The sequence below is a fragment of the Microcaecilia unicolor genome, chromosome 9, assembly GCF_901765095.1.
Source record: "Microcaecilia unicolor chromosome 9, aMicUni1.1, whole genome shotgun sequence".
Taxonomy (NCBI): domain Eukaryota; kingdom Metazoa; phylum Chordata; class Amphibia; order Gymnophiona; family Siphonopidae; genus Microcaecilia; species Microcaecilia unicolor.
In genome coordinates this window covers 115,588,258-115,614,682 of record NC_044039.1, presented here as the reverse complement: position 1 = coordinate 115,614,682, position 26,425 = coordinate 115,588,258, and the positions used below count along the sequence as shown (strand labels likewise).

The following is a 26,425-nucleotide window of genomic DNA, read 5'->3' as shown; positions in this document are numbered from 1 at the left end:
TTACTTGTAAAGAAGTACAGGAAACATTTGTTACTTTTACTTTAATAGTAATTTTGCCAATGTTTATTACCTTTAATCTGATGCTTTCAGTTAAAAATAAAAACTAAAAGAGGAAGCAAGATGTAAATGATGATTCCTCAGTAAACCAAATGAAACAACAAAACCTGGAACAGGATTCTGCTATTGCAAACTGTCACAATTGGCAGGAATGGTGAGCCCTTGAACCAAAGCCGGAGCCTTGGCAGACAAATCACCTGGGCTGGCAGAGGCAGGAATCAGAACAGACTGGACAAAGATAAACTAACAGACTCAACACAGGCAGGACAGAGGTAACTAAACACAATGGACAAAACAAGGACCGGATTCAGATGAGGCAAGGAAAAGAAGGCAAAGGGGCAAGAACTGGAACCCAGACAGGACAAGGCAAAACTCGGAACTGGATTAAAACTGGGACTAGGACCCAGAAATGCAAGACAAGGCAAACACGGAAGTAGATTAAAACTGGGTCCAGAAAAGGGTATGCCAAGGACAAGGCAAGAACTGGATCCAGACAGGACTGGACTAGACTGAAAGAGAAAAAACAAAGCACAACTAGACAGGCAAGACAGGGCAGGAGCTAGGCAACAGAATAACAGAAGCAAGCCAATACACAAGGCAGGAACAGGATTCAGGATTCTCAAACAGGCTTGGCTGGAACAGGATTCTGGAACAGACTTGGCTTGGCTGGAACAAGATTCTGGAACGGACTTGGCTTGGCTTCACTGGAACAGGATTCTGGAATGGACTTGGCTTGGCTGGAACTGGATTGTGAAACAGACTTGGCTTGGCTGGAACAGGATACTGAAAGGGGCTTGGCTTGACTGGGAACTGGGACAGAACTAGCTCAAACATAGAGCAGGAGCAGAACCTGGCTCAAACACACAACAGGAACAGAACTTGGCAGATACAGAGCTCAAGAGCCAGAAAGCAAACATAGAAGGCAAAGGATTAAGCAGACTAAGGGAAGCCAAACAAACAAAGAAGCAATGTGCTTACCAGCACCCACAGCTGGAAAGGGAAAGGCCAGGCAGATTGGGAGGCAGAAGACCCAGCTGCATAGCAGTGAGATAATTAGGGACAATGCTGGCTTCTACAGACTCTCAGAATTAACAGACAAGAACTACACACACAGGAAACAGAACAGGGGAAACAGAAACAGAGCTTGGCTAAACACAGAGCTTAACTATAGCAAGAGTCAAAAGCAGGGCTAGACTAAAAGCAGGAGCCAAGGGTAGAGTTAAACAGATACAGACACCAAGGGCAGGGTGTGGCTCTACAGCCAGGCTTTCAGGATCAAGATACAAAAGAAAACACAAAGAAACATTGAAACACAAGGCTCAAAGAAACACAGAACAGTCCTTCAAGAGCAAGGCTCTCAGGAACCAAGCCAAGCAAGGATATGACCTATACAGAGGCAAATTAAGAGACCCCTTGCAAAGGCAAAACATGATAATTCCCAGGTGCTGATAAAGGACTTGCTGATGATGTCACAAGTAGGAAATGAAGCAGAAGCAGGGAGACCAAAGTGAGGCTTGGCTAACAGGAAGAACAACAATAGGGAAAAAGGCAGACTGGAGAGGTCACAGAGCTAGATACAGGGAAACAGTAGGCCTGAACATAAGGGCACGGCCACAACCGTGACACAAACCTTGCCATGTAAACTAGTGGTTCCCAAACCTGGTCCTGGAGGCACCACAGCCAGTCGGGTTTTTAGGATATCCACAATGAATATTCATAAAGAGATTAGCATGTACTGCCCGCACTGTAAACAGTGGATTTTCTCATTTTAAATTTTGCTGTTCAGTGAATATAGCCTATAAGAACTGTGGAGTTGCCTTTTCTTGTTAAACTGGTTACTGATCTTCAGCCAAACAGATCAGTGATAAATTGAGTCACATTAATGCAGAGATGAAGTTGAAGCTATTTGCAATTCTTGGTGAACAGACATATGTCTCTATCACAACAGACTGCTGGTCATCCCAATGAAAATTTTACATTGGGGTGACTGTCCATTTGATTGATCAAGTCTGTAGAGAGAAAGTCTGCTTGTCTGGCCTCAAGACTGAAGGGTTCCCACATTTGATGGTCTTGCATCATTTCTCGAAGATATTCAAACTGAGTTTGCCATCAGACGAAAAATGATTCCAACTTTGTGAAAGCTTTCTTTGTAATTGGACAGCATGACGATGATAACGAAGGTAAAGATGAAGATGCAAGTGAAGAATTAGACAGGACTACTTCTAATGCAGAAGATAATGACAATAATGATGATAAGGCATTATTTGCTATACAGAAGTCAAGTGTTTCAGACATTCGTTTGATCAAAACCTACAGACCCAGTCAGAAGACCTCAGTAACATTGCAACCTAGCCTAATTTGAAGGAACTTATTTTTTATTAGACTGAATAATCCACTTCCTTTTTAGCTGTGCTAGATTAATGACTCACAAGCAGTGGGGGCCTTACCATTAGGCCAACAGAGGCGGGGGCCTCAGGCAGCACTCTTTATGGAGGGGCATCACTCTTTTCCACCCCCCACACCAACTACAATCTGGCTTCTCCCTCTTCCCTTCTCAACCCTCTTTTCCAAGTCTATCTTCTTTTTTTGTTTGTTTGTTTTCTAAAAGTTGGCTGCGATTCCCATATGCTACCATGCCTTCAGCATCAGCTTCTTCTCTGTACTGCGGCCTGCCTCTCTGATGTAACCCCCTGTTTCCTCCGAGGCGGGCCGCAGTACAGAGAAGCCAATGACTGCAGCAGGGCAGCGTATGGGAATCGTTGTCAACAACAACTTTTGGAAAACAAAAAGAGAATTGGGGAAGGGGTTGAGGAAGGAAGGAGGAGATGCCAGACTTTGGCCCGGGGTGGGGGGGAGTTAGGGGAGAGAGACAGAAATAGAGAAAGAATGTGAAGGGAGAGATGTTGGACCTCATCCCTTGACTCAGGCAGCAGATTGCCTTTGGCCACCACTGCTCACAAGCATGGCAGTCATTTTCAAAAACTTAGTTTTACTAAAAGCAAAGTGGATTGAATTGTAAAGTAATAAAGTTGTTGGCTAAAAATGTTAATAGTTGCATTCATTGTAGTTGTGGTACTTTTACTTTTTACTCAAAAAGTATTATATTAGGCAATAACTTTTTTTACTTTCACTTAAGTAAATTTTTTAATGTGCTCTTCACTGTACTTTTACTTAAGTATTAAATTATACATTTACTTTTACTTAAGTACATTGAACAACACTGATTATAAAGCAGGCACATATGGACCTTTTACTTAAGAAAACTGATAACTGGATTACTCTGTGCTGCTAGTCTTGGTCACATCACAGCAGAGAAAACAAGAAATGTCCATTACACATGCAACGATGATACATGAAGGCAACAGAGTCAACATTAAACTAAGGTAAACTGAATAAAGCCAGTCTGTGCTCTTATGTTAAAATTTTTGATACTGAGATTATTGCCATGGAGAAAAGGGGAAGGAGAGAGGAAAATTTGTTTTCAAAAGCTTCATATCTATTTTTCAGACCTTTGAGTCTCCATGATCAATTCACCTGAAGGTTATATTCAAAAGGAAAGCACACACCAAACAGGAGATTATCTAAAATTACACCTTTATTTCTTACTCTAAAGGTGCAGTGCAGCACTAACAAAGGATCTTAAACAGCCTTTGGCTACAAATCAAAAACTCCCTCATGTTTAGGAGCCTAGACAGTTCTTCAGTACAAGGTTTTAGCTAGAATTGGGGGGGGGGGGGGGATTATAGTATCTTCAGATGAGTAAAGGCATTCTATCAACAATATTCACTTTATAACTGAACTTTTTTTCTTTGTTCAAGCTTTGTTTTATTGATATTAGAATTCAGATTAGATATAGATATTACAAGTCCTCATTGTCTTTAACCAGATACATGCTGTCCCAAAAACACTAGAAACTTCATACACATACAGTAGTAGCTACACAACCCCATCATTGCTGAAAATAGCTCACACAAAATATACTGTTATTAAAAGAGAAATACCTTCTATAATATGTATAAATTGAGGGCAGTTTTCGTACTAAAAATGGCCAAAACTGCTGTGGCCCATGTACAAGTTGAGGCTCCCTCCAGCCCTTTCTCCCTACCTGGTCCAGCACCCCTCTCTCTGTCTTCTCCACCCCCGAGTTTGGCATATTCTCTTTTCTTTTAACCCCCGCCCCCCCCCCCCCCCCCCCCTTTACCTTAAAATGTCTCTCTTTAGAGGCTGCCGATGGAAGCACTAGCGATACACATATGCTGCCTGTGGCCTGATCTGGAGCATTTCCTTTGACACGACCAATCCCTTCTGATGCAACTTCCTGTTTCCACACAGGCAGGACGCACCAAAGGAAAGGCTCCAGGTTAGGATTCAGGCAGCATATGTGCACCAGCGATCTCTAAAGGCAGAGTCATTTTAGGGATTCAGTATACTGTCTTTCTGTGGTTTTATATGTCAAAGTGGTTTACGTATTATACACAGGTACTTTTATAGACCAGTTTTTTGTGTGGGGGAGGAGTTTGAAAGGGGGGATGCCAGATCACAGCTAGGGCGGGAAGGCTAAGAGGGAAACACCAGAGTGTGAGCAAAGATGGGGGTTGAGAGTGGAGGGGATGTCGGACAATGGGGATGGGAATAGAAGGAGAGATGCCTGCCAATAAAAAATGACCCATGATTAAGACAACTGTGTTTTAATGAAGCCATTTTAAAGTCTAAATTTCTCAACTTATACATTTGAATATATACGATAAATCTATATAAAGGGGTGACTATTGAATACATTTCATATAACAAATTTTATTATCATAAACTAAATATATAAACTGTAGTAATACAGTCCAATTAATAGATTTTAATGGAGTGAAGGAGTGGCCTAGTGGTTAGGGTGGTGGACTTTGGTCCTGGGGAACTGAGGAACTGAGTTCAATTCCCACTTCAGGCACAGGCAGCTCCTTGTGACTCTGGGCAAGTCACTTAACCCTCCGTTGCCCCATGTAAGCCGCATTGAGCCTGCCATGAGTGGGAACGTGCGGGGTACAAATGTAACAAAAAAAAAAAGTCTTAAATCTTTTATGCAAGTTTGCAAGTATTCTTTTATTCTATATGACTTACCGAGATATTCAAGTCACAAACTATTTGTTTCAGATTCTCTTACTGATAACAAGAAACATAAACGAAATGTATGAATTCCTCATACCCAACATCCTAGACATCACAGTAGACACACCAGAGAAACATTCTCCATTTCCCTATGAATCTCTCAGAAATAATTACTATACCTAGCAATGCAGATTCATTGTGCCTGCATAAATAGGAATCCACACCGCAAAATTATCTTACTTATTTGAGAAAAATATACCATCAGAATCTGCTTGAAAAAGCTGGCAATACAAGTTATTTGATATTAAGTCCTTATGTTGGCTTGTAGCTCTATCTAGTGGTCATATGTATCATGGGTTTTCTGTCAGGACTCAGGGCCAGCCTTATGTATTACGACTGCTACCACCACAATGTAGTTATACAATATCTTAAGACACATGCAGCACTATATTATTATTATTATTAGCAGCTGAACACCTGATACAAACAGACAGTCCCTGCTCAAAAGAGCTTACAATCTAAATAATACAGACAGACAAGACAGTTACGGGTGAGGGAAGTAATGGGTGAGAAGGGAGGAAGGGACAAGGGGAGGGCAATTGTGGCTAGGAGCTAAAAGCAGTAGTGAAAAGGTGGGTTTTCAGCATAGATTTAAAACCTAATCAATACAAATAAGTGCTTTGGGGGAGGGGAATAATTTCAAGCCTCAAGAGACTGATTAGGTGAGGTTTAACTGAGGACAGGGACCAGTTTATATAATTAGGTAAAACCAGATACAAAATAATCCATATTCTCTCACACACTCTCTATAAGAAAAGCATGAAATGCCCTGTAACATTTCTCATATTATATTATTTACACACATAAATGATATCATCCAAAGCTGAAGATTAGGCTGGGATTACTTTTGTATCTCAGGATATATTTTATGTAACCTGTGATGAAGGTGCTACTGCTGTAATCTGCCTTGAATTGTTCCTGGTAAAGCAGGCTATAAATGACTATCAGGCTTATTTTCGAAAGTGATCGCCAGCGATCTTCCGACATAAATCGGGAGATGGCCGGCGATCTCACAAAAGCGGCGAAATCGGTATAATCGAAAGCTGCTTTTTTGACACCATTGCCGCTTTCCCGTCACCGAGCCGGCGAAAGTTCAAGGGGGCGTGTTGGCGGCGAAGCGAAGGCGGGCCATGAGCAGGCATGGGCGTGGCTACCAGATGGCCGGCTTTTGCGGATAATGGAAAAAAAAGCGGCGTTAATCAGTATTTCGCTGCTTTTACTTGGTCCTTTTATTTTCACGACCAAGCCTCAAAAAGGTGCCCAAACTGACCAGATGACCACCAGAGGGAATGGGGGATGACCTCCCCGTACTCCCCCAGTGGTCACCAACCCCCTCCCACACTAAAAAAATAAAAATAAAAACCTTTTTTGCCAGCCTATATGCCAGCCTCAAATGTCATACCCAGCTCCCTGACAGCAGTATGCAGGTCCCTGGAACAGTTTTTGTTGATTGCAGTGGACTTCAGGCAGGTGGACCCAGGCCCATCCCCCCCCTACCTGTTACACTTGTGGTGCTAAGTGTTGAGCCCTCCAAACCCCCCCCCTCCAAACCCACTCTACCCACATCTAGGTGCCCCCCTTCACCCATAAGGACTATGGTAGAGGTGTAGAGTTGTGGGGAGTGGGTTTTGGTGGAGGTCTGGGGGGCTCAGCACCCAACGGAAGGGAGCTATGCACCTGGGAGGTATTTGTATATATTTTTTTTAATTTTTAGAAGTGCCCCCTGGGGGTGTCCTGGCATGTCAAGGGGACCAGTGCACTACAAATGCTGGCTCCTGGGTTGGAGATCGCCGGCATTTTTTTCCATTATCGCTGAAAAACAAAACCAGCCATCTCAAACCCGGCAAACTCTGGCATTTGGCCGGGCTAAACCGTATTATCGAAAAAAAAGATGGCCGGCCATCTTTTTCGATAATACGGTTCCGGCCAGCTGTTGTGCCGCTGCCAAAATAGATCGCCGGCGATCTATTTCGCCGGCGACGTTCGATTATGCCCCTCCACATTACATTAAGAGGTGCATTTTCAATATAATGTCTAAATCAGATTTTAGACATTTTGTGAAAAACATCCAAAAATTCAGCAGCGAACATGGCCATTTTCAGCTCAGAAAAATGTCCGACTTTTTGTTATGAAAATGGCCATTTGCTAGAGCTTTGTGCTCAGTGTATCTATTTTTTAGAACCATTTTTGAGAAGAAAAAAAAACATCCAAAGGAAAAATGAACAAAAACAAACCATTGGAACATAAGTGTATGTGGGGGGGGGGGGGGGGGGGGGAGTCTGCATTCTTAGTAGACTGGCCACACAGACACTCCAAAAAAGCAGTGGGGCACCCTAGGGGGCCTGCAGTGGACTTCACATAAAAGGTCCCAGGTACACATCTCACAGTTACCTCCTTATATTGTACGGGGAGCCCTCAAAAACCCACCAAAAACCTACTGTACCCAACTGTACACCACTACAATAGACCTTATGCCTGCAGGTGTCACCTCTATGTAGGTACTGTACATTTTTTAATGGTTTTAGAGGGCTCACAGTTTCTACCACAAGTGCACCAATTAGAGTGGGTTATGGGCCCGGGTCCCCTTCTCTACAGTGCACTGCACCAACCATTAAACTACTCCAGCAACCTGCTTGCTGCTCTACTAGGCCTGGCCATAACATCTGAACCTGTCATACAGGCTAATATGTACTGTTTCTTTCACATCTTTGGAGGGTGGGAAGGGATCATTGACCACTGAGGGAGTAAGGGAGGAGATTATGCCTTAATCCCTCCAGTGATCATCTGGTTAATTAGGATACCTTTTTTGTGACTTAGTCGTGATTGAAACAGGCCTAGACCAAAATGTATTAACTTTTAGCCCTAGATGTTTTTGCTTTGTTCCATTATGGCAGAAAAGCATCCAAGTTTTGGGAACACCTAAATCCTACCCAACATGCCCCCTCTTAATTTGCATGCAGTGCAGAGGAAAACATCTCGAATCTGAGTTTTGAAAATCACAATTTGAATGTTTTGGGAAGAAAAACTCCCAAATGCCACATTATGCTCCATTTGATACATTTTTCTCTTTTGAAAATGTGCCCCTAAATTAAATTAAACACAGATACTCCACTACTCTATAACACAATCTAGATCTTCCACAAGAAATCATCAAAACAAAGTAAAAAGCCTAAACAGTAATTTAGGAGGCAGGTTATTCCAGAAACCAAGTCAAAGAAATCAACTTGGCTTCCCAATTAGCAAGCTTCAGGTGCCACCCACATAGAAAAGCCTTTCTGAGGGGCATAATCGAACGGGACGCCCAAGTTTTCCTGAGAGCGTCCTCGCAGGACGTCCCCGCAAAGGGGCGGGGAAACCCATATTATCAAAACAAGATGGGCAGCCATTTTTCGTTTCGATAATACAGTCGGGGACGCCCAAATCTCAACATTTAGGTCGACCTTAGAGATGGTCGTCCCCGATTTTCGGCGATAATGGAAACCGAGGGCACTCATTCAGAAACGATCAAATCCAAGACCTTTGGTCATGGGAGGAGCCAGCATTCGTAGTGCACTGGTCCCCCTCACATGCCAGGTCACCAACCGGGCACCCTAGGGGGCACTGCAATGGACTTCAGAAAAAGCTCCCAGGTGCATAGCTCCCTTACCTTGTGTGCTGAGCCCCCCAAAAAACACCCAAAACCCACTCCCCACAACTGTACACCACTACCATACCCTTAGGGATGAAGGGGGGCACCTACATGTGGGTAGAGTGGGTTTGTGGTGGATTTTGGAGGGCTCACATTTACCACCACAAGTTTAACAGGTGGGGGGGATGGGCCTGGGTCTGCCTGCCTGAAGTGCACTGCAGTACCCACTAAAACTGCTCCAGGGACTTGCATACTGCTGTCATGGAGCTGGGTATGATATTTGAGGCTGGCATAGAGGCTGGAAAAAATATTTTAACATTTATTTTTTTAGGGTGGGTTAGTTACCACTGGGGGAGTAGGGGGAGATCATCCCCAATTCCCTCTGGTGGTCATCTGGTCATTTAGGGCACATTTTTGTGGCTTGGTCATAAAAAAAAAAAAGGACCAAGTAAAGTCGGCCAAGTGTTCGTCAGGGACGCCCTCCTTTTTTCCATTATCGGCCGAGGACGCCCATGTGTTAAGCACGCCCCAGTCCCGCCTTCGCTATACTTCCGACACACCCCCGAGAACTTTGGTCATCCCCGCGACGGAAAGCAGTTCAGGGCGCCCAAAATCAGCTTTCGATTATGCCGATTTGAGCGACCCTGGGAGAAGGACGCCTATCTCCCGATTTGTGTCGAAAGATGGGCGCCCTTCTCTTTCAAAAATTAGCCCATCTGTGTACTAAGGGCTTTCTACTCATTTTTTGGCTACTGAAAAAGATACTGAATTCACCTGAGCCTCATCTGAGCCAGAAGGAGAAGAAATGTTCAGTATGCCTAATAAACCTGCAGTTTCCAACCTTTTTATGTTTGAGACTAATTTGGGCACTACAATTATGGAAATCATCAAACTTAAATCATTCTAGATCACAATGTTTCAGTGGGATTAATGATTTAATTTTCTGTACTCCTTCTTTAAGAAACTGAAATTTAGTAGCGGAACTTCTGACAGTAGAAGTACTTTTATATAAGTTACATTTCTCAGCCATCCTACAACTAGGATTTCTCTGTTATGCCATCAGTCAAGCTCAGGGGTTCTCAACCCAAGTACTACATGAAAATTAATCTCACGCATATTCATTGTGGGTATCTTGAAAACCCGACTGGCCGAGTGTGTCTTCAGAACTGGGTTAAGATTCATTAAGCAGAGGTGGACGGGGGGCAAAGAGGTGGACCGGGGGGGGGGGGGCACAGAGGTGGACCGGGGAGAGAGCCTGTTGTTAAATATTTACCAGCACACCACTGCATATAAGTGGTGGAGGCACATGCCATAGGTGTTTCTGCTTTCCTCTGAGCCTCCTTAACCTAGCTATGGCTTCAGTTTATAATATACTTCTTGGGCCATGCCCTCCTGGCTCCACCCCTCTCATGCCACTTCCTCCTTGGGTGAGATTATGGGTTTTAAGGTGGCTCTGACACTGTGTGTGGGAGTGATATTAAGAAAGAGAAGCATCCTATAGACTCCCTCACAGGTCCCTATCTGTACTCTTATATGCTGGAAAAATCACACCTTCATGCATTATATTTCACTTTATTGACATTATAATGCAGTCATCGTAACATCACAATCCAGACACTGATAACATTCATTGTCATGGAGAAGGACTATGAGACTGCGGACATTAAAATGTCACTGGAAAAGACTATTAATACCCAAAATAATCCTCAAAACTGCATTTCAGGTGTACATGATTAAAAAGTCTTCACATCTTACTGAAACAAATGTTACTAAATTATATTTTTTCAGGACATCATGAGAAGGAACTGTCTCAGAGTTCTACATCTTTAATGTCTTCTTTCACCATAGAGGTAATTCTAATGTTTGAACAAGGGGGTACTGCTGCTATAAAGGGAATCTAACCTACACTTCAGAGACTTTAACCAATGTTACAACATGCAACATTAAGGTAATTTCAAAAGCAAGTAGAAACGCTGAAACAAGACTGAAAATTTAAAACAAAATGTCCTTATGGCAGAAATGAGAGGTTTCTCCCTAATGCCTTTTTGGGAAAGGTAAGGGATCTATCCCTGATTTCTCTGGGGAAAAAGTAAGTGAAAAGAAAATAACCACTTTTTTAAATTCATGGCAGAGGAAAAATGGAGATAGAGTAAGATAATAAAAAGGTGTGAACTTACCTTCATACATGTCCACCAAGTTGACAACCAGCTGCTTCTTCCACTTTCCAAAAACAAAACTAAATTCAACTTCATCCACAGTATTCCTGTAATGAGAATCCCCAGCATTACAAAAACAGACCTTTTTTTAAACAACTGCAGTCTAATCAAACATATTCTTCTTAAACAGCACCTTGACCCACAAGACTACAGCTAGGGGTCACCAGCATCATTTTAAACCTGAGGCCAGCAGGGGTTGGAGCGACTGGGAATCACTCCTGCCCTGATCCCACTAGACCCCAGGGAATTTCACAAGGTAGGCCTGGGAAGAGCCTGTGGGAGGGTGGGGGAGGGCTTTAGCCCAAAGAGGGAACTAACTAATGCCCAGCCCTTTTAATATGCAGCCTGGGAGCATCAGGATGTGGCTTCACATCCTGATGATCCAGGCACTACAAATACTGCAGCTTGCAAGTTAATCACAAGCTGCATTGCTTTATAGCATGTTTAGTGACTAGCCTGCAGTATTAAGATACCTCACGTTAGTCACTCCAGTGGGAAATTAAAGTGCAGTAAAAGCCCAACTTTTATTACATCTAGATAACTAACCCCCTTAGTTTTTTATTTTTCAGGCATAAGCCTACTATTACTACAGACTATTTATTATCAGACTCTAGCTTACTGGTTCTCCCTAGGCATGTTTTCATTCTCTCCCGTTACTTTCCATAGAATGGAGTGTATAAAATGCTGAAGAACATATTTAAATAAGGCAGTGTGGTGAATGAAGCATAGGTACAGAAACAGACTATTTCTGCAAAGAAGCACCATAAGGTCTACCTAGTCTGCCCAATTTCATTTCTGGTACTGATTTGTGATTTTACCTTCGCTGCCTCCCAACTAGGAATCTTTTATGCTTATTCTGCACTTTGTTAAATCCCAATACTAATTTTGTCTCCACCAGCAACCTTGGGGTGAGAGGTCATGAATCCACCATCTCTTCCATAAAGCAATATTTTCTGATTTTACTCCTAAATCTACCTGCTCAGAGCCTCACACTAGTGTATTCTTTCTTCTGTACAATGCTTGCTTCTTCTGCACTATTCATACCTTGGGAACCTCAATCTCATATCTCCCCCTTTCTCTCTTTTCCTTTACTGTATACATCAGAGCTTGTGAATGTTCCGTGTGCTTCCTCTGCCCTAGTCCAGATGTTGGTGTTAGCAGCTCAACTTTTAGTGGACAATTCTGTAACAGAGTGCCTACAATCAGACATCTGGAGGGTGCACCATAGGATCCTGTTCTATAAAGATACCTACTTTCCTTTACAGAACACTGGAGTAAGCAGGTATTAATGCACTCAATATTTAGATGCTCACACTTATGCCAGCCATACAGCAGGTGTAACTGCAAGCACATAAGTGTGGCAGCTACCTATGTAACTTGTAATATTCTTTAAGTTACATATGTAGATAGGTGCACTGCCTATATCTGCCCATGTTCCATTGCTATTTATTTATTAAAAGACTTTTATTCCCCACTATCACAGGTGTTCAAGGAGGATAATAATTCTTCACATAGATAATACAATAAAAACTGAAAAAAACAGTGATTTATTTATTTAATACATTTGTATCCCACATTTTCCCACCTATTTGCAGGCTCAATGTGGTTTACATAGTACCGGAGAGGCGATTGCAGACTCTGGTGTAAACAAATACATAGTGAAGTTGTGGTAAGATAATGTTGATGTGGTATAGCCACATAAGGGAAACGTACTCAGGGTTGTGTTATGTCCATTTTTTTTTTACACAGATCAGGCATTTATGTTGGATTATATATATAGGACCTCTCAAGCATCATAATTTCCCATTACAATCATAATTTCACACTTTGACCCTTTCTTAATCATCTCCAGAAAAATGCCATTACACCTCCATAATTGTATCAAGAAATAATTTCCATCAAACCCCTTCAGATGCTTGTGAAATTAAAAATGTTTTCAATTCTCTCGAACTCTTCCAAACCCGGGATCCCACTCAACCTCATGCATTCCACAGTTGGGGTCCAGCAATATATTAAAAAAATGAATTTCCATACTCGCCTGATTTGATCACATGATGTGTTGGGACTTCAAACAAAAATGTATTCACTGACCTTAATGGTCGTTATCTCCCCTTGCAAGTATGTGCTATAATATGCTAGCATTTATGTGCATAAGTGCACACATGGACAAATATATGTAAATATTCTAAACATTTACATATTGTGATAAATATATGACATGCCAAGAACAGAACCTTTCCACCAGAGGGAGCTCTCATGGTGGAAGACTGCTGTAATGACCTGCAGGGAGCCACTAGAGAGCACTCATGAGCAGAAGCCTGCTTAGACGGGTAGCAACTACTAGAGGGCATTCTAATGGTGGAGGCCCTTATGTTATTTTGCAGAGGCCACTAAGAGGAACCCTGCCTCAATGATAGCCCTGGCACAGATAGATGGTAAGGGTGAGGGGTTAAGTGGAAATGGGAGGAGGGCCCATGGCCAAAGGTAGGAATAGTTCCCTTCAGAAGACAAGCCCATTGCATAAGGTTCTGTACCTTTTCTAGAATATAGAAGCAGCCCAGGAAGGGTGGGGTTGGTAGGAAACAGCCCTTTAAAAACGCCTTTTCCTAAGAAGAGAGGAGACAGAGCCCTCCAAAAAAAATGAAGGATGCCAAGTAACTGGTGACTGGATACCAAAGGAAAGGATCTCTAAAGAAAGACAAGATACTTACTTGAAGTCCAGAAGAATGGGAAGGATAAGGAACTTTGATTTAACTACAGTATGAAGGGAACACTGTGAGCCTTGGTACCTACCTGAATCCAGAATAATGGGGAGGATAAGGAACTTTGATTTGGCCACACAGTGTGGAGGTAACACTGTGAGCCTTAAAATAAGACTCTAATATCAACAGCTGAGGGTAGAGGACAAGATTGTAAAGTTGAGGTGCAGTCCTGTCCAAGGGGTGGTGGCTGTTTTTATCCAAAACCCTCATCTCCCAGTGGAGGGCTTGGTTGAAGAGAGTGTACTGAATTGTTTGTTGAAAGAACAGTAACCCCTAAAGAATGATTAGCAGAAGCTAATTGGACTGGACTTGCATTTAGAATGGTTAATTTGCAAATCCTGGGAAGCCGGCTAACTGAGTGGAGGGCTTAGTTCAAGAGTGCATGCTAAAGCGTTTGCTGCAAGAATACCCCTTCAGAGTACTTAAAGTATAGCCTGTGAGAGATTTGCCTTCTGAGTAGTTAATTTGTATATCCTGTGAAACCTGTTTGTCAAGTGGTATTCCTCAGATGGAGTGCGAGGGGGCACATGGAGGGTAACAGAGCTGTGACATGTTACCAGGGAAAACTTCAGAGGAGGAGATATTGGATGAAATAACAAATGTCTTATGATTATTCACCCTAAAGGGGAGCCTTGCAGATTGACTTTGAAAGGGAAACAAAATACTTAAAAAGAGAACTTTCCTATGGATTTTCTTCTTGTGGAAGAGTTTAGGCATCCTACCATCTCCTGTTCAGAAGTAGGGAATATTATATGGTCATGTCCTGTTAAAAGGGAGGAAAAGCCTATTGGAGTTTCCATCACATTTCTCTGTATAGTAGGAAGTGTTGGTAGAAAGAACTCAAGATGTTATTTCCTATTGAAAGGGGTGGCTGTCAAATGTTCAAAGTTTCTAGGTTCTAAGAGTTTAAAACTATTTCCTAAATATAATGTATACCGTAAAAAGAGACATTATCTTTCTCTACCTAGGCACCTAATCACACAACATTCCTGCTAACATCAGTAACAGAAAAGTACAAATGTGGAAAACCATGATCCCTTGGCACATACTTAGGAGAAGGAATGAGATCATATACATGGAATGCCAAAAAAACAGAACACATCAGGAGGACCTCACAAGCATTATGTGGATCTAAAAAGAATGAGTCCACTGTGTAAACAAATCTGGTTCACTTCAGACTAGAGACCTGCACAGGGTTCTGTGGGGTTCCCGTGGGGACGGAAGCAGTTCTGCAGGGTTCCCGTGGGGACGGAAGCGGTTCCTGAGGGATTCCCCGGGAAGTGTAAGCTGCATCTGCACCAGCTTCTCATCTACCCAGTACCAAGTTCTTTGAGTGCTCTCTCCTCCTCCTCCTCCTTGCTTTAACAGCACAAATGCAGAAAGTCTTCTTTTAGAGACACAAATGAAGATGGCATTCAAAAAGGCATGGGATGAACACAGAGGATCTCTAATTAGAAAATGGAAGTTATTAAAAACCTAAACAAATGGCTTCATGTGTATGGATGTGTCAAGTGACGCTTAGATGGCGACTCTGGCTGTCATGAACTAGGGCTGATACCAGGCAGACTTGTATTGTCTGTGTCTCATGTATGGTAATCTGGTTTAGGGTGGGCTGGAAAGGGCTTAGACTGTAACTTCAGTGGCTGGAACATGAGAACAGTGCTGGACAGACTTTTATAGTCTGTGTCCTACAAATAAGAAGACAAATAAACTGGGGTGGGCTTCAACGGCAATTCCAGCAGTTGGAACAAAAAGATAAGGACGGATAGACTTCTATGGTCTATGTCCAAGAAAGACCATAATCAAGTATATAATATCACACTCATTGATTTAATCATGAATTGATAATGACTGTGAGTATTGGGCAGACTGGATGGACCGTTCAGGCCTTTATTTGCCATCACTTACTATGTTACATTAATCCTCTTTGCTCCTGGGCTGATGCATAGACCTCAACTCTGACACAGGCTCGAGCAGCAGATGACACCTGGCCTACTGGCGCGTGCATGTGGTGACCTCTCAGCATAGAGTGCCAGTGAATCAGAGACAAGTCTTACACGTGCGCACCAGAGTGCTCCAAGTTCCAAAGTCTATTCCTTCCTTGCCTGCAGTGCTGTGGCTCAAATCCAGAGAGACAGAGAGATGACTGGAATTTTATTTTATATACTATTAAATTCTTGTGGGGATGGGTGGGGACAGGTTGGGATGGGTAAGATTCCAGTGGGGACGGGTGGGAATGGGTAAGATTCCAGCAGGGACGGGCGGGGATGGGAAAGTTTTCTGTCTCCGTGCAACTCTCTACTTCAGACACAAAATAAAATAATACTGGACAACTGAAGAGACAGCAGAATATGAGCATGTGGAAGCAAAAGTCAGCAAATTATACATATTAAATCTTCAGAAGACAAAAGGAACACTAATCCTGCAGTCTGCATAGGTTGACCAACGCTGGTCACACGATTTTAAGCACAGATTGCAGATCCATGAGTAAACTAATTGACTAACATAGTAACATACTAGATGACGGCAGAAAAAGACCTGCATGGTCCATCCAGTCTGCCCAACAAGATAAACTCATATGTGTATACCTTACCTTGATTTGTACCTGCCTTTTTCAGGGCACAGACCGTACAAGTCTGCCCAGCAGTATTTCCTGCCTCCCAACCACCAGTCCCGCCTCCCATCACTGCTCTGGCACAGACTAAATAGGTGATAATCAACTTTTGGTGTTAAGCGCTAATTGGCAGGGATTCGTAATTATATATGGATCTGCCCTATGCTCCTATTCGATAACCTGCACACTCAAAAGGACCAGGGGAAGGGCATGGGCAGGTCAGTGGTGTTCCCAGGATTTAGATGCATGGTTATAGAATAATTTCATCTCCACGCCTAACTGACAGAGGGGCATTTTCAAAAGGGACGTCCTTGCAAAACTATGAAATCCATGGGCAGGGAAACCCGTATTTTTGAATCAAGATAGACGTCCATCTTTTGTTTTGAAAATACCGTCGGAGACGTCCAAATCCTTAAATTTGGACATCCCTAGACATGGACGTTTCTTTCGGTGATAATGGAAACCGAGGGCGCCTATCTCAGAAACTACCAAATTCAAACCATTTGGGTGTGGGAGAAGCCAGCATTTGTAGTGCACTGGTCCCCGACATGCCAGGACACCAACCAGGCACCCTAGAGGGCACTGCAGTGGACTTCATAAAATGCTCCCAGGAACATAGCTCCCTTACCTTGTGTGCTTAGCCCCCAAAACCCACTACCCACAACTCTACACCACCACCATAATAGCCCTTATGGGTGAAGGGGGGCACCTACATATGGGTACAGTGGGTTTGTGGTGGGTTTTGGAGGGCTTGCTGTTTCTTCCACAAATATAACAGGTAGGGGGGTATGGGCCGGGGTCTGCCTGTCTGAAGTGCACTGCAGTACCCACTAAAACTGCTCCTGGGACCTGCATGCGTTGTCATGGACCTGAGTATGATATCTGAGGCTGGCACGACATATTTTTAAAGATTTTTTTGAGGGTGGGAGGGGGTTAGTGACCACTGGGGGAGTAACGGGAGGTCATCCCCGATTCTCTCTGGTGGTCATTTCGGGCACTTTTTTGTGCCTTATTCATAAGAAAAACAGGTCCGGGTGAAAACGTCCAAGTGTTCGTCAGGGACATCCTTGTTTTTTCGATTATGGGTCAAAGATGTCCAAGTGTTAGGCACGCCGAAGTCCTGCCTTTGCTACGCCTCCGACACGCTCCCTTGAACTTTGGACATCCTTGTGACGGACTGCAGTTGGAGACGTCCAAAATCGGGTTTCCATTATACCGATTTGGACATTCCAGGTAGAAGGATGTCCATCTTCCGATTTATGTCGAAAGATGGATGTCCTTCCCTTTCGAAAATGAGCCCAACAGTAACAAAGTAGATGGCGGCAGATAAAGACCTGTATGGTCCATCCAGTCTGCCCATCAAGTGCAGGAGTTGGACACAAGGATTTACATCAGCCTTTGGATGCTTGAGTGCTCGTGCCCAAAGTTAGGCACAAAATTGTGCACTAAACTAGTATTCTATAAAGACAGTTCAACAAGGAACTACCTTTATAGAATCTGCACTTAGCGCATATCATCCCAATGCCTAACTTTGGGTGATCTTTCATAAATTACCCTAAATGCATGGAGTGTGCAGATATAAAGAGCATGCAAGTGCAAATCACTTTGCAAAATGCTTCCTACTTCACCTTAGATTTGCTTAGTCTCAAGATGTCAGCATCACAGCTTATTCCCCCTCCTCCAGATACACGTCAACAGTGGGCTCAGCAGCTGGAATATATGCCATTAGTTATAATAACACCACTTTCACCTTTTTCTTACCCAACCAAGACTGGTATCTCTCTAAATTTTCATCCTTTAGGTGTAACTGCACCTGCTAAATCTTTTGTAAAGTACAGATAAACACTATCACTCATATGATTTGCAACAATTATCAGAAACACTGGTATTGCAGGACCTTTCGCTCCAGAGCCCAGGAGTTTTACTAATTAATTTTCTTCTCTGCATTTAGGAAACCGTCTACTCTTTTAAAATGGCTTCTGCTATTTTGTAATAACAGACATTCTTCTAAACTAGTGTTTTCCAATGGTCTCTTAAAGGCATGCCTAACCAGTCAAGTTTTCAGGATTATCATAATGCATACAAATAAAATAGATCTGCACACACTGGGTCTCCAATAACTACAAAGCTGGTACAACTGAAGGACAAGACATTTTTCAGATATGTAAGTGACTGGAGGAAGTGCCACAATAGCACTGTGAGGCTCAAAGCTGAGGGGGAGGAATATGTAGGAGCCAATAAGGATAAAGCTGACTGCAGAAAACAAATGCTAATGGGGATTGATGTATGGTAGACCAGGAATGATTCTCAGAAGACTGTGTTCATGAGGAGCTAGATAAACTAAAAGTAGACAAAGTGATGAAGGCCTGATGGGATACATCCGAGAGTACTCAAAGAACTCGGAGACGTTTTGGTGGCTCCGTTGTCTGACCTCTTCAATACTTCCTTAAAGTCTGGAGTATTCCCAGAGGACTGGAGAAGGGTGGATATGATCCCTCTGCACAAAAGCAGAAGTAAGGAAGAGGTTGGGAATTACAGACCTGTCACTCTGACCTCAGTGGTGAATAAAGTAATGGAAATGCTTCTAAAGCAGTGCATTGTGAAGCTTCTTGAATTGCATGGACTGCAAGTTCTGTGGCAGCATGGCTTCACTAGAGGCAGAAGCTGAAACAAAAAAGGAGGTGAAAACCCTCACGGGACCGTGAGATATAAAACAAAAAGTGAGGAGATAGACTAAGGATACCAAAAATATTTATTCACATAAAAAATGTAAGCGGTATTAAAAATATATTAAAATTATATTAAAAATGACCCGACACGGCCGTGTTTCGGCCCAAAGGCCTGCCTTAGGGGTCTTTGTAACCTGAATGAAACAATGAAACAAATAAATAAAGAACATTGTTACAAATGTATCATAGTTATAGATGTAGTGAGTAAAACAACAAGAAACAGAAAAATATACAGTATAACTAAACTAACAGACAAACAGAAGATTATCTATGATTCAATATAACGGCATACCATTAGTTGAGAAAGATGAATATGTGTTTAAAATGTGAAAAAGTCTTTTTTCTATACAAAAGAAATGATTTTTTGTGGATTATTAGAACAAATGAATTATACTGTAGAAATCACATCAATCTGTTAAAATAAACATTGAGTTTATGTGCAGGCTGTGAGAAAATGAAGAAATATGTATTATATATCGATTGAAATTGAAATTGGAAAAATGTATGTGATTTATAAAATAAAAGATTGTATGTTATTTGTATAAATAAAGCATTAAAAATGTGTGGATTAATATATGAATGTATATGTTTAGTTAAAAGATATATATAATAATATTTGATAATATTTGTGCATTTATGGTAAACGTTTATGAGTCTGAAAAAATCATGACGATGAACCCAATCTTGTATATTTTCCACAACGAATTTAAAGCGCTAAAGACTGACTCATGAATATCATGAATTGATTATATTTGAAGGAAAAGAGCTGAATAAGAAATAAACGTGAAATACCTTGGTAATATGTGACTTAGAATATATGCTCCAAGGGAAGTAATAAAACGAAACTCTCTTTGGTCTGTATATATAAAAGAACGAAAAGTAAAACAAGAATATTCAATGTAATACTGTGATAACCAAAATATATGTGCTAAATAGGACATATGAAATAATGCTAGATGAAATGGCGACAAGGTGTAAAATTCTAATATCATGTGCCTTGTGGAAAATAATGTGAAACAGACGCTAAGTTAAAGGAGCAAAGCGGTGAGTGATAAACCATTGTATAGGTGACGATAATAATTGTGGACTCTATATTAGAAACACGGTGTAATAGAATTATTATATATAAACGAAAAAACAATGTGACTGTGAAAGTGGTGTGATAATGTAAAGTGGCTGGAGCTAGAATAGCTTACCTCCTCTCTTCAAACAATATTAAAAAGCAAAACAGCTGGTTATACTACGAAAGAAAATAAAAAGCGTAAAATATAGTGAAATCAGTCTGAAAGTTATAAGTGAAATAATTCTGTAAAATGAGCAAAGAATATAATACATAATGTTATGGGCACTAGAAAATCCGTTGTATCATCTATTAAATCCAGGCTGCTATATTATTAGTTTATTAACTACCGTAACCGTCTAAATTGCCATGGAAATTGTTTTTTTCATACTGTTAGAAATCTGTGAACCGAGATGATCTCTGGTACAGATATTACAAAGCGTTTGCTGAATGCATACCGCTATATGGTGTATGTATCTACGAACATGTGGATTTTAAGTGTCCGATAATTCTTAATCTCTTTTTTTAAAATATCAAAAGTTTATGTAATAAATTATAAAATTATATACGTAATGGTTTGATGATAAGAAGCACGAAAAAGATTTTGAATCCAAAAATAATAGGACTAGAGGGCATGAGTTGAAGCTACAGTGTGGTAAATTTAAAACGAATCTGAGAAAATTTTTCTTCACCCAACGTGTAATTAGACTCTGGAATTCGTTGCCGGAGAACGTGGTACGGGCGGTTAGCTTGACGGAGTTTAAAAAGGGATTAGATAGATTCCTAAAGGACAAGTCCATAGACCGCTATTAAATGGACGTCTGGAATGTTTTTACGTTTGGGGAGCGTGCCAGGTGCCCTTGACCTGGATTGGCCACTGTCGGTGACAGGATGCTGGGCTAGATGGACCTTTGGTCTTTCCCAGTATGGCACTACTTATGTACTTATGTACTTAATGCTTACCTCCTCTCCGAAGAGATGTGTACCAATATATGATATATTGAAAAATGGCGGTAGTGTAAGCGTCTCTTAAGTAGAAAAAATGGAGGGAATGACGTTTTTCAAAAAAATTGGAGGGAAAAAGTTAACGTATAGTTTGCAATTAGGACCAACTAATAGAGTGAGGAGGTCGGGTTAAGCTAAGATTTGCTTAATTGCGCTAGTTATGTGGAAAATAAGATATGCTGCAGAAATCGACACTAACGAATAGAACAGGGTGCAAAGTGAAACTAATGTGTGTGTAATGAACAAAGACTAGCGAATACAATAATCATGTTTGGGAAAAGTTGAGTGCTATCGTAATTAGACATTTCTGCTGGAACAAGTCTCTTTTGTCACCTTCACCTCTTTTGCTCCTTCATATCATGATTTATGGAAGTGTTTTGTTTTCCCCTTGTTTTAAACTTCTTTATAAATAACACATCTTAAAATCTAGCCCTAAGTTTGTACCTGAAATAATGGAAGGTTAAGTGATATCAACATAAATGTATCCAAAACCACAAGGCCCTATCAGTGGACTCTGACCCACAGTTTCTCTCATTTTCATACTGCTACTCATACTAGGTTATCGTGATTCAGTTATTTAACACATGTGACAGGATATACATCCTACCACCTGGAAAAGAGAACCCCTCACCCCAGAACATATTTCACACTGTGCCTACAGGAAGACAACTTGGGTATGGTCCCCACTAACATGGTTAGGGTGAACCTCAGGAACCCTGATTGGACAGCTGTAGTCAACCACGGAAGGCTACATGGGAGGTGGCAGGGGAGGACTAACCCATCCTGGAGTTGTTTGGATTGTTTCCTGAGCAGAAAGTGAGAACACTTGGAACTGAAACTGTTTACTCATTTGCATCTGATTAACATAGGTAGACAAACAAGGGACTTTGGGCTTGTCCACAGGATCCAGAGGAACAGCACAGGGCCCCTAATAGTACCAGAGGGGGTTAGGAGAGGAATATTGATATCTTCTGGATGATATAGAACCATGGGGAGGGGGAAGATATGGGGTCTTGAGCTCACCCTGAGACAAGAGTGGGGTCCTGAGTAGGATATGACATCAAGGGAGCCTTAGAAAATAGAGACTGATCCAGTGCTGCAATGAGGGTGACTAATACCCAGGGTGGGTTGCTGCTGCTGCTCACCCCCCCCCCCCCCCCCCCCCAAGGTGCAGCACCATGTCCCCTTCCTCTCGGCGTGCACCCTCCCCACACACAGGACTGTATTCTTACTTCAATTAGGAAATGAGAGGTGGGCGAGAGGACCGATCCGCCCCAGAGTACACATACCTGGGAGCTGCGTCAGCTGTGCCCCCCCCCCCCCCTACTGGACTGATCTGTCTCTTTTTTAGACTTAATCCTTTTTTTTGGCTGGATTATCAATGAGACTTCAATTGGCTATTAAAGATTCAGTCCACACCTTCAGGTAGATGACAACTAGCAACAGTGGATTTAGCCTACATCTTTGGGTAGGTGACAACTGGGTGTGATGGGCAGGCATTTGAAGACTCAGCCTACACCCTTGATAGGCAGAGATGTTCACAGCACCACAGTTCTCAACCAAGTCCTCAAATCACACCCAACTAGTCAGGTTTTAAAATACTAAGAATGAATATGTATGTAATAGATTTACATATAATGATAACAGTGCACACAAATCTATCTCATACATGTTCATGGTGGATATCCTTAAAACTGAACTGACTGGTTTTTAAATGAAGCCCATATATCTGGAAACTGTAGGCTCTTCCTGCTCCAAGTCTGTGTTCACTTTCTCAGTGGCCTGATCTACTAAAGGGATTCCTCCTTTTAATGTCTTGGGGCAAGTGCTCAGTAATGGCCCTACATTACATCACTAGGTAGGACTCACCAACCATATCAACAAATTCATAGAAAAGGTGGTACACAATCAGGTCATCCACATCAAAGGGAAAGAGAACAATTCTATTCATACTGGAAGCCTACTTCAAAACTGCTATGCCAGTTCATTAAAGCAAAAAAAAAAAAAAGTCAAATGTAGTAAGCATTTCCCCATAAAAAGAAATCTTATAGTACATCTACTGCACCTCATAGATGGGTTGCAAACTCAGCAGCAGTCTCGCATAAGTGTATTTTCAAGGAAGAGATCTTCAATTCAGTCTTCCTATTACAAAATTTTAATGTGTCTAGACCCAAAAATCACAGCCTGCCAGGATTAACCTATCTGAAGACAGCTGCCAAGCAGTAGTAGATAACTAGAGATAAACAGACCAAGTCTTGATTGATTTTCAATGAGTGGAGAACTAACTAAGTGGTTACACCAGTGGACTAGAAGCCAGGGTTCAAATCTTACTGATGCTCTTCATGACCTTAGGCAAGTCATTCATTAGCGACAAGGGTCTTTGTTGTAGGTCTCTTCCAAAGGCAAGCAAACAGCATTTATGTTTAACCCATGATGTGATTATTTGTATAAATATGAATGTTTTGTGGTGAGGGAGTGGGTGGTACATGGCTGTGTTCCCATAGGATCACTCTCTCACTGAGGTGGTCCTGATGCGCAAAGCTAACCAAGCTTGCAATGTTTCCTTTAGACTGATTTTAGCCAGTTTAATGTGTATGTTATTGTACACCTAATGCATAAAAGGTATTGGTGCTGCTTTTACCATTCATGGAAGCAGCAACCAAACATTCTGTGCAAATGAGCTCATTAGTATTAAAATGTGATGTAAATGAGGCCATTAGCGATTCCCTCCAATGCTTAGGGAAACAGTGTACAAAAAAACCCTGTCCTAACAACTAAAACTTACCAATAGCTCCAAGCAGATGTTAGGATGAGTGTGCAAAGTTACAGAGGAGTCCCTGAGAGTAGAGGGACGGATGGGGAAAGCTGATCTTTGCTTAATCTCAAGGGTCCCTGTGACATAACAGTGTGTTTAAACCCATAAAACTGCCTTTATTAACTCTTGAAGTGCATTTCTCTAGTTTGGTCAGCAGATGGTGTGTGTTTTATGTTAAAGCTGTTATAGAAAAGTACATGCCCTCTTTTAGTTTAATTTATTGAAGAAGTGAATCTACAGTACTGTGAGCAGTATGCTTTTAAAACTTGTTGACTAGGTTCTGATTGGCCTAGAGTTTGAAATTGCCCAGCAGTTGTTGCTGGCTGTTGCTTTAGTCTTAGCCTGGGAGAAAAGAGAGACAGATATCTTTGCTGAAGCTCAGTGAATTATATGTCCTAATCTTCCCAGGTACTGTTTAGACAGTATGCAAATGTTTAGTTAGTGTTATAATTGATCCATATTTCAGTTACCTGTTATTGTTTGCTAATTACACTTTGTTCCACTGTTCAACTTTTAAGACAATAAACAACATCATTTATTTATTTTATATACCGTTTCTTATTGCTGTTGCAAAACAGAACAGTTTACATTAAAAAATATATATAATTCATACAAACAAACAAGCAAGAATTCCAGTCATTGATAGAAACGCACAGCAAGCCATAAATGACAAAGAAGAGCATAACTAATATGTCAGGTTCTCAGGTTCAGAGCCCGCGGGGCTGGGCTCTGGAGCAAACGTGAGCCCTTGGGCTGCTGACGAGGAGCGACAGCAGCAGGCAAAACCCACCAACCAACGCTGGGCAAGCACAACGACACCGGCAGGGACTGCAGGCACCGCCCAGCAAACCGGAACACATGGACTGGAGGACACAGGACTGGAACACACACCGGACCGGAACACACTGGACTGGAGCGCACCAGACTGGAACACACCGGACCGGAACACACTGGACTGGCCCGTACAGCTTCACCTGCACTTAGCTACTAAGCCCCCCAGAAGTTGAGCTCCTGGGTTCGAGTAGCCGGCAGGACTTACTGGATACCGGATGACACAGGGACCAGGACTGGAAACAGAAGTACTCCTAAACCTAAACTGATCTACGTGCTCCCAAGTCCTAAACCAGCAGGAGTGTTCCTAACAGTAAACTGACAAAAGGACTTCCTAAGCCCTATACTAAACAGGAGCCCCTAAGCCCTGCTCAAGAAAGGGACTTCCTAAGCCCTAAACTAACAGAGCAGGGAACTAAACACAAAGCTAACACAGGTGCTACTAAGCACCAAGCTACAAGCAGAGCTTTACACTAATAAGCTAAACACAAAACTAACCAGCTACCTAAGCACTGCTCTAGCAAGCTAGATACAACTAACAAGGTGCTTCCTAAGCACTACTCTGGCAAGCAACCAGAAGAGCTCCTAGCACTAAAAGGGAAGACAGGGGAGGCACAAGGAAAAGCAGGGAAGCTAACGCATAAGCCAAAAGTGATTCTAAATCACCAAACACCAACAGCAAAGACTGCAATGCTCCTATAGCACAAACACCAGAAGTATTTCTAACAGCAAACTCTGCAGTGTTCCTAACAACACCAAACCCTGAAGTACTTCTATCAGCAACAGAGCTTCCAAAGCCCTACACATAGCAATGCTTCCAAAACCAAGAGGGAAAAGCAGGAAAGCTAAACACACAAACACCAGTGCACACTGCACTAACACTAACCTGGACCTTAGCAAAAGCAAGCAGGGAAACTAGACACAAAGTCAGAAGTGCACACTGCATCACCCTACCTAAAGTAAACACCACTGTTGCAAAAGGCCCTGAAGGAAACAACACCACTTCCTTATCAAGGCCCTCCCTGATGATGTCACACTCCCTAGACCTAGGCAAAAGCACACTGACCCAGAGAGGCCCAACCCACACCAATGCAACACTGTGAAGCACTTGAAGCCAGTACACCCAAAGAGAGGTAGAGCAACTCAGGCAACACACACACAGGTGCAGTATAGTGAAACAATTAGAGCCATGCTGCTGGAAGCTGCCAGCACAGAGAGACAGAGCCAGCTCAGAAAGGACAGAGAAAAGAAACAGAAGCCAGCTAAGAAGCTGACCCCCAGGAAAGAGGTAAGTTTGAGAGGGGTTCTGACCCCAATCATAACATAATAAAAACACAATTAACTAAATTAAATACAGCTTAGCCTAAACTTTTACACCTTCCCTACTCTCATAGGTTCTGTTCAATAAAGTTTGTGAAAAGAAAAGTTTTCAAAAATTTATGTAGGAATTTTTTAATCTAATCTCTTTTGGAAAACCGTTCCAGAGAGTGGGAGACAGAAAAAAGAACACCGATGCACGCCAGTGGCGTAGCCAGACCTGACATTTTGTGT

At 42.1% G+C, this 26,425-nt stretch overlaps 1 protein-coding gene and 1 long non-coding RNA gene across 2 annotated transcripts in view; one reads left to right on the top strand and one right to left on the bottom strand.

Moving 5' to 3' along the window:
- Positions 1 to 18,116, bottom strand: part of MIPOL1 (mirror-image polydactyly 1) — a 794,108-nt gene extending 775,992 nt beyond the window's left edge. Inside the window, exons 1-2 of the mRNA XM_030215153.1 lie at positions 18,063 to 18,116; positions 11,020 to 11,105 (exon numbers count right to left, since the gene is read on the bottom strand). The gene's annotated coding sequence lies outside the window, so the exon portion shown is untranslated. The remainder of the gene's footprint in view (positions 1 to 11,019; positions 11,106 to 18,062) is intronic.
- On the top strand, positions 1,710 to 18,039 carry LOC115477979. The gene is made up of 3 exons (XR_003943409.1): positions 1,710 to 1,803; positions 7,956 to 7,958; positions 18,029 to 18,039. It is a non-coding gene; the product is annotated as an uncharacterized LOC115477979 (long non-coding RNA).
- Positions 18,117 to 26,425: the final 8,309 nt, after the last annotated feature.